Source organism: Girardinichthys multiradiatus, chromosome 19 (assembly GCF_021462225.1).
Source record: "Girardinichthys multiradiatus isolate DD_20200921_A chromosome 19, DD_fGirMul_XY1, whole genome shotgun sequence".
NCBI classification, from domain to species: domain Eukaryota; kingdom Metazoa; phylum Chordata; class Actinopteri; order Cyprinodontiformes; family Goodeidae; genus Girardinichthys; species Girardinichthys multiradiatus.
In genome coordinates, this window is record NC_061811.1 from 19,008,703 (window position 1) to 19,021,378 (window position 12,676).

Genomic DNA, 12,676 nt, shown 5'->3' on the forward strand with positions numbered 1-12,676 from the left:
TAGCTGCAGCTCAGTCAGGTTGGAAGGAGAGTATCTGTGAATATAAATTTTAATTTAGGTCTGGACTTTGACTGGGCCATTCTAACACATGAAAATGCATTGAAAAAAATTCCATTGTATCTCTGGCTGCATGCCTTTCATTAATATACTGTGTAATTCTTATTTTTGCTTAGTTAAATATGTTATTATAGGACTGATCAAATTTTGTTTACTTTTGCCCTTTTTTTCAAGAGAGGCCACAGACCATTTATGTAAATGGCGTGTGGGAAAAGTTATGGAAAAAAACTGCAGTACACTTTCAGTCCATTGACTGGCATTACTCTTTGACTCCCTTTTAAAAGACTCTTAGCTAATACATTATTTTTTGTTTCAAATGACAAATGCAGATGACGAGAAGCTTCAGATTTATACAGTCAATTAATTCCAACCATTATTCCTTAAGTTGCACTGCATCCATAAGCAGGAAACGTTTAGATCCTTATTTCACATTTAATTTTTACCAACCTGCATCTGGCCATTGTTGTTACTTAATAGCTGCATGATTTATTTACAATAACTACTAAACACTGATAAATTAACTTATTTTTCTTTTACTATTATAATAATCAGATAAACTCATATCAGATATCTACAGCACAAACAGTACAGGAAGTACAGGGAATTGATACATTGACTGTAATCATAAGCAAATATTTATATAAAGACGAACATGCGTAGACAGTGGTGTAGAAACAGGACATGACGGTGAGGAGGACTACTGGGAGCTTTTGGGAAACTGCATCCGAACCTGGAACTGTGGTGTCTCCTTCTGCAGAGCTGTCTGCATAAAACCATGAATAATGGAAAATAATAACGATTTGACACTCCATGTAAGGTCTACATGAAAAGCCAGGTTTAGGTAAATGTATATTTTTTTTTATGTACATGTATATTTTTTTTTATGTACAAGAAAAATGTCAAAGATTTCTGGCAAAAAATATAACCTTTTATATTCTGGTACTTGTGTTATTCATCACATCCCTACTAAAAGCTGTATATTCACTTTCAGCTGAAAGTAGCAGAAAATGACAGAGTGCCGGGCTGAGATCAGGGTGTGTTTACATGGGAATCCCACTCTAACCACCCGGTTAGCTTAGCTTATCCTAGCAGCCAGACCGGCATGTAAATGGAGCTCCGCTGGTTCGAAAACATTTAAAAGTAGGCTTATTCTTGATGAACTGACTGCACAAAGTTTTGAGGGCTAATTTTGTAAGTAAAAACATCTTAAAACAATTTTTTGTGACAAATTATTGGTATAAAAACGTTCACCTTTGTCAGTACTGCACCTGGTGATGCCACACCTTGCTGCAAACAACCCCTCCCTTAAACAATACCGGGGAAAAATGGAAAGACCTACCTAAGAGAAGGACATTTTACGTGTGAAAGTAAGGTCCTGGTAAAGTGAAATTATCCAGCTAAGTTTTTATCAAAAACCCTGGAGTTTCAAAACCCCAAGGCTTTCCACAAGCAATGGAAAAGGGGCTATTGAGTGCTTTTAGAAAGTCTTCTATAAAATCATTATGAGACTGAAATAAGAGAGGGACAAACCCCAAATATTCCTCAACACTGCCTGTCTAGCTAGCAGAAATACACAATAATGACCCTAATACACAGAAAAAAACATGTAACTAAATTGAGTGTAAATACTTGTGGTCAATTTGCCTGTGGTTGTATCCTTTGTAATGCAAGGTGAAGAGGCTTTTCGCTGTAAATTTACCTTCTCCAACTTGCCAGCTTTGCACTTAGAAGGGCCATTATGTGTATTCAAAGCCACAAAATAATGGCGTGTGTCATGTGCGAATGCATTTGGGGAAGATGTAATCGAGTTGTGATGTGTCAGCCGGCTTTCATGTGTGTGTGTGTGTGTGTGTGTGTGTGTGTGTGTGTGTGTGTGTGTGTGTGTGTGTGAGTGTGTGCTGATCCATTAGAAGCCAGATGTGATGAGAAATATGAAGTGCATGACTCATTAGTGGTCATTAGGGCAGCCAGCTCACACACAAGTACAAGTCAGTCTGAAAGTCTGTTGGAGTTCAGATAAATGGAAGGCCATGACCTCTCACTCTGTCAGAATATTTGTCAGGGCTATTTATGTTGAGTTTTGGGTCATTTCACTATAAAAAAATACAGAAAGAAAAGCTTGTTTTTTTACATCTCCTGTTCTACTTTGATTTGTGTTCCAAACTTAAAAAACATATTTTTTTTAACCTTTTCTTAAATGTGTTTAGTTAAAAAAATCTGCACAGTAAACACTCTGGGTTTTATAACAGATACATATTAGAAAAAAGAATATTCACTTTTCAAAACAAACTGGAATCCAAATAGAATAATTTGTGTTTACATTGATTCCAGTGGTGGTAATTCTTAACATTAACACTAGCTGATATGAACAATGAACTGCTGTTGTCACTAATAAAACATATCATTTAATTATATATTATTATTTGAAATGTTATTAGGCTCCAAACTGACAATGTTTATTTCCATTTTCAACATATCTTAGAAAATTAATTAGATGAATAAGCATCCCAGTGAGAAATGTTTCACAATTTATTTCCCTTATATTTCCTTCTTAACCATCATTGTGTCTGTTATAAACAATTAGACATCTGTGCAAGCATCTTCCATGATTTTAAATAAAGTAATGTGTTCCAGCAACACAATCAACAAATTACATAATTCTGGTTAACTTGACATGTCTTTAATACGAGGAAACCTGTCGTCTGCTTGTCTAATCATGTAGCTCACTATCGTCCTCTAGTGTTGGCCTGTAAATACAAGTCCTCCTTCAATATTCTAGAGTGTCTTAACTTGTCAAATGTCTTTGTAATAAACAGAAAGGAAAGAACAGCGTCATTAAAAGGTCTGGTAAGTTTGGGATCAAACAAATGAACATAGCACAACTTAAAATGTTCTGTGCCTTTAAAAGGTTTCTTTGGTGCCTGTAAAACATCTGTCGTCATGAGATACGACTCATTATTGTAGCCAAAAATAACACATTACGTGTCACAATAACACTGGACATGTCCGCGCAAAGCTCAGTTTTTATGACTGCGTGTGCGGTGTCACACAATAAACTGCTCGGTGGGAAAAATACTTCCCATCAATTTGTTTTATATGTGACACACCGCTGCGAGCAACCAGTCGCGAGTACGCGCCGCATCACCGCAGGTGTATTCCCTTCCTTCCTCCCTAGTTTTTCCAAAATTACACATCAATTTAGCTCTGCCTCCCCATCCGATGACGCCATGGAAGAAAGTGTGGGAAATTTAGGAATTTGTCACCAGAAATATAGGAAACGCTCTACTATGAAACCTCAAACGTCTGCTGACATTGCGTTGAGAGTCCGCGCTGCTCACAGTATTCCCGACTATGTTCTGCCCTTTAGGTGCTAGAGCAACACAAACTAGTGTATAACTGTGAAGTGGAAGGAAAGTGATTGTTGTTTTTTAAAAAGCTTTTACAATTTAAAATCTGAAAAAGTGGGATGTACATTTGTATTCAGTCCCCCCTAAAGTCAGTCTTTTGAAGAACCACCTTTTGCTACAATTACAGCTGAATCTCTTTTGTATAATATCTCCACCGTCTTATGTTTTGCAAAATAGCTCAAGCTCCATCAGGTTGCATCGAGAGAGTTTCCTCAAATTCTCAAATTGATTTATGTTTGGACTTTGACTTAGTCAACTATGACATGAGCATGCCTTGCTCTAGACTGTTCCATTGTAGCTCTTGCTGTTTGGTTTGTTATTGTCCTGCTATAATGTGTTACCCCTTATCACTTTCCTATAAAGACAAAATTTGTAGTCTGCAAAACTTATAGTTTTCCTGTCGACAGATTCTCCCGCCTGAGCCTTGGATCTCTGCAGATCCCTCCAGAGTTACCCTTGGTCTCTTAGCTGCTTCTCTGATTGATGCTCTCCTTGCCCTGCCAGTCAGTTTAGGTGGGCAGCCAGTAGATATCTCCTAGAACACTGAACAAAAATATAAACGCAACACTTTAGTTTTTGCTCCCATTTTTTATGAGCTGCACTTAAAGATGTGAAACATGTTCTACATACACAAAATAACCATTTCTCTGAAATATTGTTCACAAATCTGTCTAAATCTGTGATAGTGAGCACTTCTCCTTTGCCAAGACAATCCATCCCACCTCGCAGGTGTGGCATATCAAGATGCTGATTAGACAGCATGATTATTGCACAGGTGTGCCTTAGGCTGGCCACAAGAAAAGGCCACTCTGAAATGTGCTGTTTTGCTTCATTGGGGGGTCTCAAAACCAGTCAGTATCTGGTGTGACCACCATTTACCTCACACAGTGCAACACATCTCATTCGGATAGAGTTGATCAGGTTGTTGATTACGGCCTGTGGAATGTTGGTCCACTCCTCCTCAATGGCTGGGTTGAAACAAACAGTACCCAGTATTAATAGCCACTAGATGAATTTTCAAACTGTATATTCAGGGTGGTATAATGACATGGCTCTGTGGTGCCTCCCAGGCTGTGATCAATTTAACAAGTTCCAAAAAGAAAAGGATAACTAGATTGTAATTGAATGTATTTTATGTTCTCCTAAGGAAAAGCCACAGCAACATTCGGAGCATTTAAAACAACATCAACAAGCACCACCATGCTAAAATTCCCCAGGGACGAACAGTTACTCAGTCACTAACCTCATTTGTCAATATTTAATATGCTGAAAGCAGATGGACAGAACGAGTTCCTAAATCAGTTTAATTTGCAGCTCGGCTTCCTAAATCTCATTGCTGATGGCTGGCGAAAAAAATGACTTGGCACATCTGTTTCCTGAAATGGGTGCAAAGAAGGATGATGGATCCAGGGGGAGAACAAAACACCTGATCTGTTTAATTTATAAAAAAAATTGTTGCAATTGCTCTTTAAATGGGATGTTACTACCTTTTCAAAAATCTTGAATTTGGGTGGGTTTTGAACTGACAAAAGATGACAAAATTAATACATTTAGAACTTCTGAATAAATATTACAAGCCTCTTGATTTTAACCCTTTATAAAGGTTTTATTTGTTTTCTTTCCCTTGATACTAAAATAGTTTATAAGTTCATAATTTTAAAGTGGAAAGAAAGTGATATGGGCTTTTCTTTTTTTCAAATAAAAATCTGAAAATTGTGGATTGCAGTTGTCTTTAAACTCCTTTACTCAGATACCATTAAGAGAAATTTAGTGCAGCCAATTGCCTTCAAAAGACACCTAATTAGTAAATGGAGTCTGTCTGTGTGTAATTTCATCTTAGTACAGCAAACAAACAACATCATGAAGACAAAGAAGCACACCAAACAGGTCATGTTGACATCTTGCAGAGCACTGTTCAATCCATCTTTCATAAATCTACCAAGACTTGACCATCCACCTAAATTGACAGGCTGGACAAGGAGCACATTAAACAGAGGAGCAAGGGGTTCATGGTAAGTATTGATGTGGTGCAAATGTCCATGGCTCAGCTGGGAGAAACTGTTGACAGGCCAACTGTAAGTTATGCACTACACAAATATGAATAAAAAGGCAGTTGAAAGAAAGCCATTAGAAGTCTTTTCCACTTGGTCAGGAGCCATGTAGAGGTCATAGCAAGCATGTGGAACAACAAAGTCTAATCAAGAGTAGACCAGAATTTTATTTTTTTTGCATATAAGCAAAATGAGATATGGGAAAGAAAACTTAACACTGCACATCAACCTAAACACCCCATCACCATGCTCAAAAGGGACAGGGAAGCTGGTAGGAGTTGATGGGAACATAGATTGAGCTAAATACACAACATGCATGGCAGAAAACTAGTTTTTGTTTTTCCAGAAAACAACAACCCTAAACATACAGCCAGAGCTACAATAGAAGTTACTTGGCTCATCTTATATTCATGTGTTAGGATGGCCTAGTCAAAGTCCAGAACGAAATCCAATGGATAACTGATATCAAAAATTGACAGACACTCACTGAACTCTATCTGACACTCCATCCTTGCAAAGGAAAATGGGCAAATCCTTCAGTCTGAATGTGCACAGCTGGTGGAGGCATATCCCAAATTACTTGTAGATGTAATTGCAACAAAAGGTGTTTAAACATAGAACTGACTCGGGGGAGATGAACGCAAAGGCACACTGCACTTTTCAGGGGAAATCATGTATGATTTTTCCCTCTATCCTACAATTATTAGTGATTTTGAGTTGTTCTGGTACATGAAATCCCGTAAACTACATCAAACAATGTGGCTCTAAGGTGACAAAATGTGAAGATTTAGTAATAATATGCAAAGCACTGTGGATGTAAATGCAGCATTTAAACCTATGGAGGTGATCCACGTCTGTGAAACAGACACTGAATAGAACAATTACTATTCCTGCTTTGAGGTAAATGGGGATTCATGGGCTTGAATGTGCATGGAAGAAATATGATGAAAGGGAAGGAGGAAAAAGGTGTCTGTAAAGGATCTTACTGATTGCAAAAATAAAAATAAGGAGGGAGGAAGACTGAGCTGGGATAAGGAAAGAGTGCGCCCTTGATGAGAAGGGGAGTGTAAAAAGGAGGGAGAGCTAGGCAGCCAAGACGAATTCCTCCACTGCTGATGAGAATGCTAATCTTCTTACCTCCCTCCCTCCTTGCTTCCTTTTTCATCCCACTCTCCTCTCCTCTTCAGTCTGTCAGAGGGTGATGTGTTCATCTCTAGTCATGTCCAGCGCAGCATGGACGTGTGTGTGTGTGCGCGCGCGCCTCTCTTTCTCTCTCTCTCTCTTGGGCCTAGCCTGGATTAGTGGTTCTGTGAGTTGGATGTGGGTGTGTGTATGCATTTATAAGAGAGGATTGTGGGTTTAGGCATGCCAGTGTGCATTGTTTCTGTGCACATGTGTGTTTGCAGCGCTGATCAGTTAGATAATGCTAGTGGAATTGAAGACACCTACACACCTTGTCCCTCACATCTGCTCTCATACAAACTAATGCGCACACACTAAACTGTCGGAGTGTGAAGAAAACATGACTGCATGGTGATTTGATAGAAAGCTCTGCATTAGAGCTGCTTGCCTCCTAAATGAATGCGTCCCCTAGTGTTGTGTGTACTGCCTTGTTAGGGCCCCTAATTTGGTTAGCGCACTAATAAAGCTGGGAAGCTGGGATGCACGAAGATCCAGCTTTCCTGTTGAACCATTAATGAAGCAAGATTTCTGCAGAAGTTTTGTCACTGATTTTTTAGGAAAATCCTGGTCTCCAAGGAGATGTAGAAAGCTCCTACTTCTCTGCAGGATACAGACCCTGTCTTTCTTTAAGTTACATTGTGCAATGGCATTTAGATATGTCTTTGCATGTGTCCTTTGACACCTTAAAATCATATTTATAGATGTTTCTGCTCAAAGCAAACTTAAAGCTGGTTTGTCCTTGGAATTGGACCCATTGGTAATTACTAGATTAGCTAAACAGCATTTATTGCTCTCTCTTAAAAAGAAGGCTTTATAAACATGAAAGAAATAATATTTTAAACTAAAGTAAAAAGAGATATTTTTTTCGGGCCACCAGTGGGTGGTATTGTAATTGTGAAAAGCTCAGGATTAAAATCAACATTAAGTTTTGGTTTGAAAGCACATTTTTAATGTCGGACAGTGGGATTTACAGACCTATTAACAGTACTCCATGTTACTTTTTCTTTTGAAATGTGTGGCAATTTCTTTTATACAGACCCACTGGAATAAATAAAATGTACCATACTTTGATTAGTGTCCCAAATGTACACCCAAAATTTTGGGTGGATAATATTTCACTGCAGATTATACATTAAGCATGTTATTCCTGCACTCGACTTACAGGGTCCCTACACAGTCCTGGGATCCATCCATCCATCCATCCACCCCACCCAATAGTTTTGTTTAGTTTAATTTCATTGTGACATTTTTTTTAATAATTCAGTTAGTTTTAATTAGTTTTTAGAGTGGGTTTGCTAGTTTTTATTAGTTATCATTGTTTTAATAATGCTTAGTTTTAGTTTATTCTTTATTCATTTAAGTACTACTTTTATTGTTTCATACTTGGGTTCATTTTAAGGTGCAGGATTCAAAAAGGCCAGAGTATCATATTTATTAAATTATGTCATATTTAGTAAATTAGAATATGCTTTATAATGAGACTGGTTTGTCAGATTACAATAGAGTACCTTTTGAAAATAACTACCTTTTAAACAGGTATTAAGCATACTTTTTCTCAAGCTCACATTTCTACATTAAAAAACTTTTTTATTGGTCTGATGTAACATTCTAAACTTACAGGTCCTTCTCAAAAAATTAGCATATTGTGATAAAGTTCATTATTTTCTATAATGTAATGATGAAAATTTAACATTCATATATTTTAGATTCATTGCACACTAACTGAAATATTTCAGGTCTTTTATTGTTTTAATACAGATGATTTTGGCATACAGCTCATGAAAACCCAAAATTCCTATCTCACAAAATTAGCATATTTCATCCGACCAATAAAAGAAAAGTGTTTTTAATACAAAAAACGTCAACCTTCAAATAATCATGTACAGTTATGCACTCAATACTTGGTCGGGAATCCTTTGGCAGAAATGACTGCTTCAATGCGGCGTGGCATGGAGGCAATCAGCCTGTGGCACTGCTGAGGTCTTATGGAGGCCCAGGATGCTTCGATAGCGGCCTTTAGCTCATCCAGAGTGTTGGGTCTTGAGTCTCTCAACGTTCTCTTCACAATATCCCACAGATTCTCTATGGGGTTCAGGTCAGGAGAGTTGGTAGGCCAATTGAGCACAGTGATACCATGGTCAGTAAACCATTTACCAGTGGTTTTGGCACTGTGAGCAGGTGCCAGGTCATGCTGAAAAATGAAATCTTCATCTCCATAAAGCTTTTCAGCAGATGGAAGCATGAAATGCTCCAAAATCTCCTGATAGCTAGCTGCATTGACCCTGCCCTTGATAAAACACAGTGGACCAACACCAGCAGCTGACACGGCACCCCAGACCATCACTGACTGTGGGTACTTGACACTGGACTTCTGACATTTTGGCATTTCCTTCTCCCCAGTCTTCCTCCAGACTCTGGCACCTTGATTTCCGAATGACATGCAGAATTTGCTTTCATCCGAAAAAAGTACTTTGGACCACTGAGCAACAGTCCAGTGCTGCTTCTCTGTAGCCCAGGTCAGGCGCTTCTGCCGCTGTTTCTGGTTCAAAAGTGGCTTGACCTGGGGAATGCGGCACCTGTAGCCCATTTCCTGCAAACGCCTGTGCACGGTGGCTCTGGATGTTTCTACTCCAGACTCAGTCCACTGCTTCCGCAGGTCCCCCAAGGTCTGGAATCGGCCCTTCTCCACAATCTTCCTCAGGGTCCGGTCACCTCTTCTCGTTGTGCAGCGTTTTCTGCCACACTTTTTCCTTCCCACAGACTTCCCACTGAGGTGCCTTGATACAGCACTCTGGGAACAGCCTATTCGTTCAGAAATTTCTTTCTGTGTCTTACCCTCTTGCTTGAGGGTGTCAATAGTGGCCTTCTGGACAGCAATCAGGTCGGCAGTCTTACCCATGATTGGGGTTTTGAGTGATGAACCAGGCTGGGAGTTTTAAAGGTCTCAGGAATCTTTTGCAGGTGTTTAGAGTTAACTCGTTGATTCAGATGATTAGGTTCATAGCTCGTTTAGAGACCCTTTTAATGATATGCTAATTTTGTGAGATAGGAATTTTGGGTTTTCATGAGCTGTATGCCAAAATCATCCGTATTAAGACAATAAAAGACCTGAAATATTTCAGTTAGTGTGCAATGAATCTAAAATATATGAATGTTACATTTTCATCATGACATTATGGAAAATAATGAACTTTATCACAATATGCTAATTTTTTGAGACGGACCTGTACATGTATTGATTTCATTAGCTGTAAGTCGGAAATTATCATAATTAACAGAAATACAGGCTTTAAAACATCAGTCTATGTGTAAATGGTCTTTATAATGTTTTACTTAGTGAATTGAGTTACTGAAATAAATTAACTTTTCAATGATATTTTAATTTATTGAATATGACTGTATGTACACTACCGGTCAAAGGTTTTATACACACTTTCTCATTTAATTGGTTTTCTTTATATTTATGACGATTTACATTGCATGTAGATTCTTACTGAAGGCATCAAACTGTGAATGAACACATATGCAATTCTGTAGCAAACCAAAAATTGCAAAAGAACTTTAAATATGTTTTATTTTTTAGATTCCTTAAAGTAGCCACCCTTTGCTGTGATGACTGAAATATTAACCTTTGGAAGTCTCTCATTGAACCTCTGGGAAGTTCTTTCAAACTCTTTGGAAAAAAGTCATAAGAGCAAAGGCTGGCTGTTTTGAAAAATCTAAAATATTAAAATGTTTAGAGTTATTTCACACTTTTTGTTGACTACATAATTCCATGTATGTTTATTCATAGTTTATTCATGTAAATAGTCATGAAAATAAAGAGGCCCAAGTGAGAAAGTGTATCTCAAACTTTTGACCGGTAGTGTGTGTATTGGTTAATGAAGACTCAACAAAAGATACCTTTTTATATAAATACATATTTTATTTAAATATATGAATAATTGTTGAACTGTCCACAAAACAGTGCACAATAGTGCAGCCTTAAGTGTGAAATGTGTGTAATACTGCAGCTATTTAGCTGCTGTAAATAGACTAAGGACACACGTGAACATAATAATTTTAACTAATATAATACTACGCAATATAAAGTAAACTTAATCTCAATCACATAGCCATGTGGACGTACCAGTCTCAAGAAACATATATGTACCAACGCATCCTCCAGCTTGCAATGCTCTGTATATTAGCTGGCCAGCGGCTTGGTCCATGGTGCAAGCTCTACATTATGGTTGTTTCTTTCCCGGTGCTACCTGGTTGTGATGTGGCTTCTCTTTTGGGGCAGCTACTCAGAGAAGCTACCTTGTCAAGGTACTTGCAACTTTTCCTCTTGAGAAGTATTCCACTTATTTTATTACTCGTTTATTATTCTCTTTTGCAGTCATACTCGAAAAAATCCCAAATAGGACTCTGGCAATTTCTCCCAACTTTTCATGTCGTCATTTTGCGGGCTAGCCTGGTGAGCAAAATTGTAATTTATAAAGTGCCGCCAGGGAATATGGGGTGCCTTACGATGCCGACAGCTCACGTAAATGCCTCATGTGGAAAAAAATGCATTCCACATCAGTTTGCAAGGCTTATAAATAAATAAATAGATAGATAAACACTAAAACGAAGGGTATTCTGCCTATAATTTCAGTAAATTTAAGTTTTATGTTTGACTGAGAAATCAAAACATCTGAGCCTGGAAAAGTATGCAGTTTTCAATTTTTAATCTAGGAAACCCAGCACAGTCCAACTTAACAACTGACAAATATCTACTATTTCCTCTTTTCTGCTCCTCTACCTTGTCCATTCTTCTTCCTTTAATCTTTCTTGCTTTATTCCCCTCCTCTCCCTTCTCATGCTGCTTCTCCATGGGCCTCTCACGGTCTCCCCCCTCTGTCCTCCCTAGCTGAAATAATGAGAATGTACCAGGGAACAGTGTGGTGACGGACCGATCGATGATCTTTGCTCCAGCAGACAGAAATGGGAGAGAAGTAGGGAGGGCTGGAGAAATAGGAGATGGAGAAAGAGGATGATAAAAACTGCAGATAGTTGGGGAGCAGAGAGAAATGGAGCAGCATGCTCCTGCTTTTTGGAATTGTTAGATGCATCACGGGTTTTCGGAAAATATAATATCCAAAGCCAGCCTGCTACATTAATTGGATTCCATTCTTCAAGGAACGCCCTATGAAGCCATTTACTTTATAACTCAAAGGGCTTGAAGCATTTTGATTTGAATAAATTGATTGTCATTGTTTTCATTTGAAATATAGCTGAAAAAAAATATCCAGGGACAATCATGTTGTCTTGTTTGAGAAGCCTTAAATGTTCCAGTTTAAACAGGCCTCACTGTATTCCTTAATGTTTGCAGCCAGCGACGTTCTGTAAAATGAAAGGCATACCAATATATCAATGATCTTCAACCAGCCTACACAGCTTTGATCCAACATTCAACACTAATGTGTCTTAAATGTTCTCAGTGCTCACCAAATATTTTCCAAACTGAATGATATTGTGTGTAAATCACCTCCAGGAAAGCAAAAAAGACAGATTAAATCACGTTAAACAAATTTAGAGGAAACTTTATTGGTAAACTAAAATTTCCTACAGTGTAGCCTCCACCTACCACACATCTTAATTCTCTGAAAGACCAATTAAAAGCCACTGGAGGTTTGTCAAAAGGTAACTAAATCCCTTCTAAACCTTGAGGAAGAATATCAGTTTTTTCACTGCGAACAACCTCAAACCTTCTGTGTCCTTTGTAACCAAAACCATCTCTACTCTCAAGCAAAATTATGGTAGCAAAACTTTTCAAAGTGTTTTTTTTGAGACTTGAACTTGGATATAAGTCACAGAATGGAAAAAAGAATAATGAGCTAACCTGTGTTAGAGCCTTTTCCAGAGCGCACAGGATCACCTTGAAAAAAAGAAAAGGAATACCACCTAGAAAACACAAAAGAACATGCTGGATGTCCTCGAGTATCCAGTTCAACT

General features: G+C 38.1%; 1 protein-coding gene across 1 annotated transcript in view; it reads left to right on the forward strand.

Annotated features, from left to right (window-relative positions):
• eipr1 (EARP complex and GARP complex interacting protein 1) overlaps positions 1–12,676 on the forward strand; it is an 83,007-nt gene that overhangs the window by 33,263 nt on the left and 37,068 nt on the right. The window lies entirely within an intron of this gene.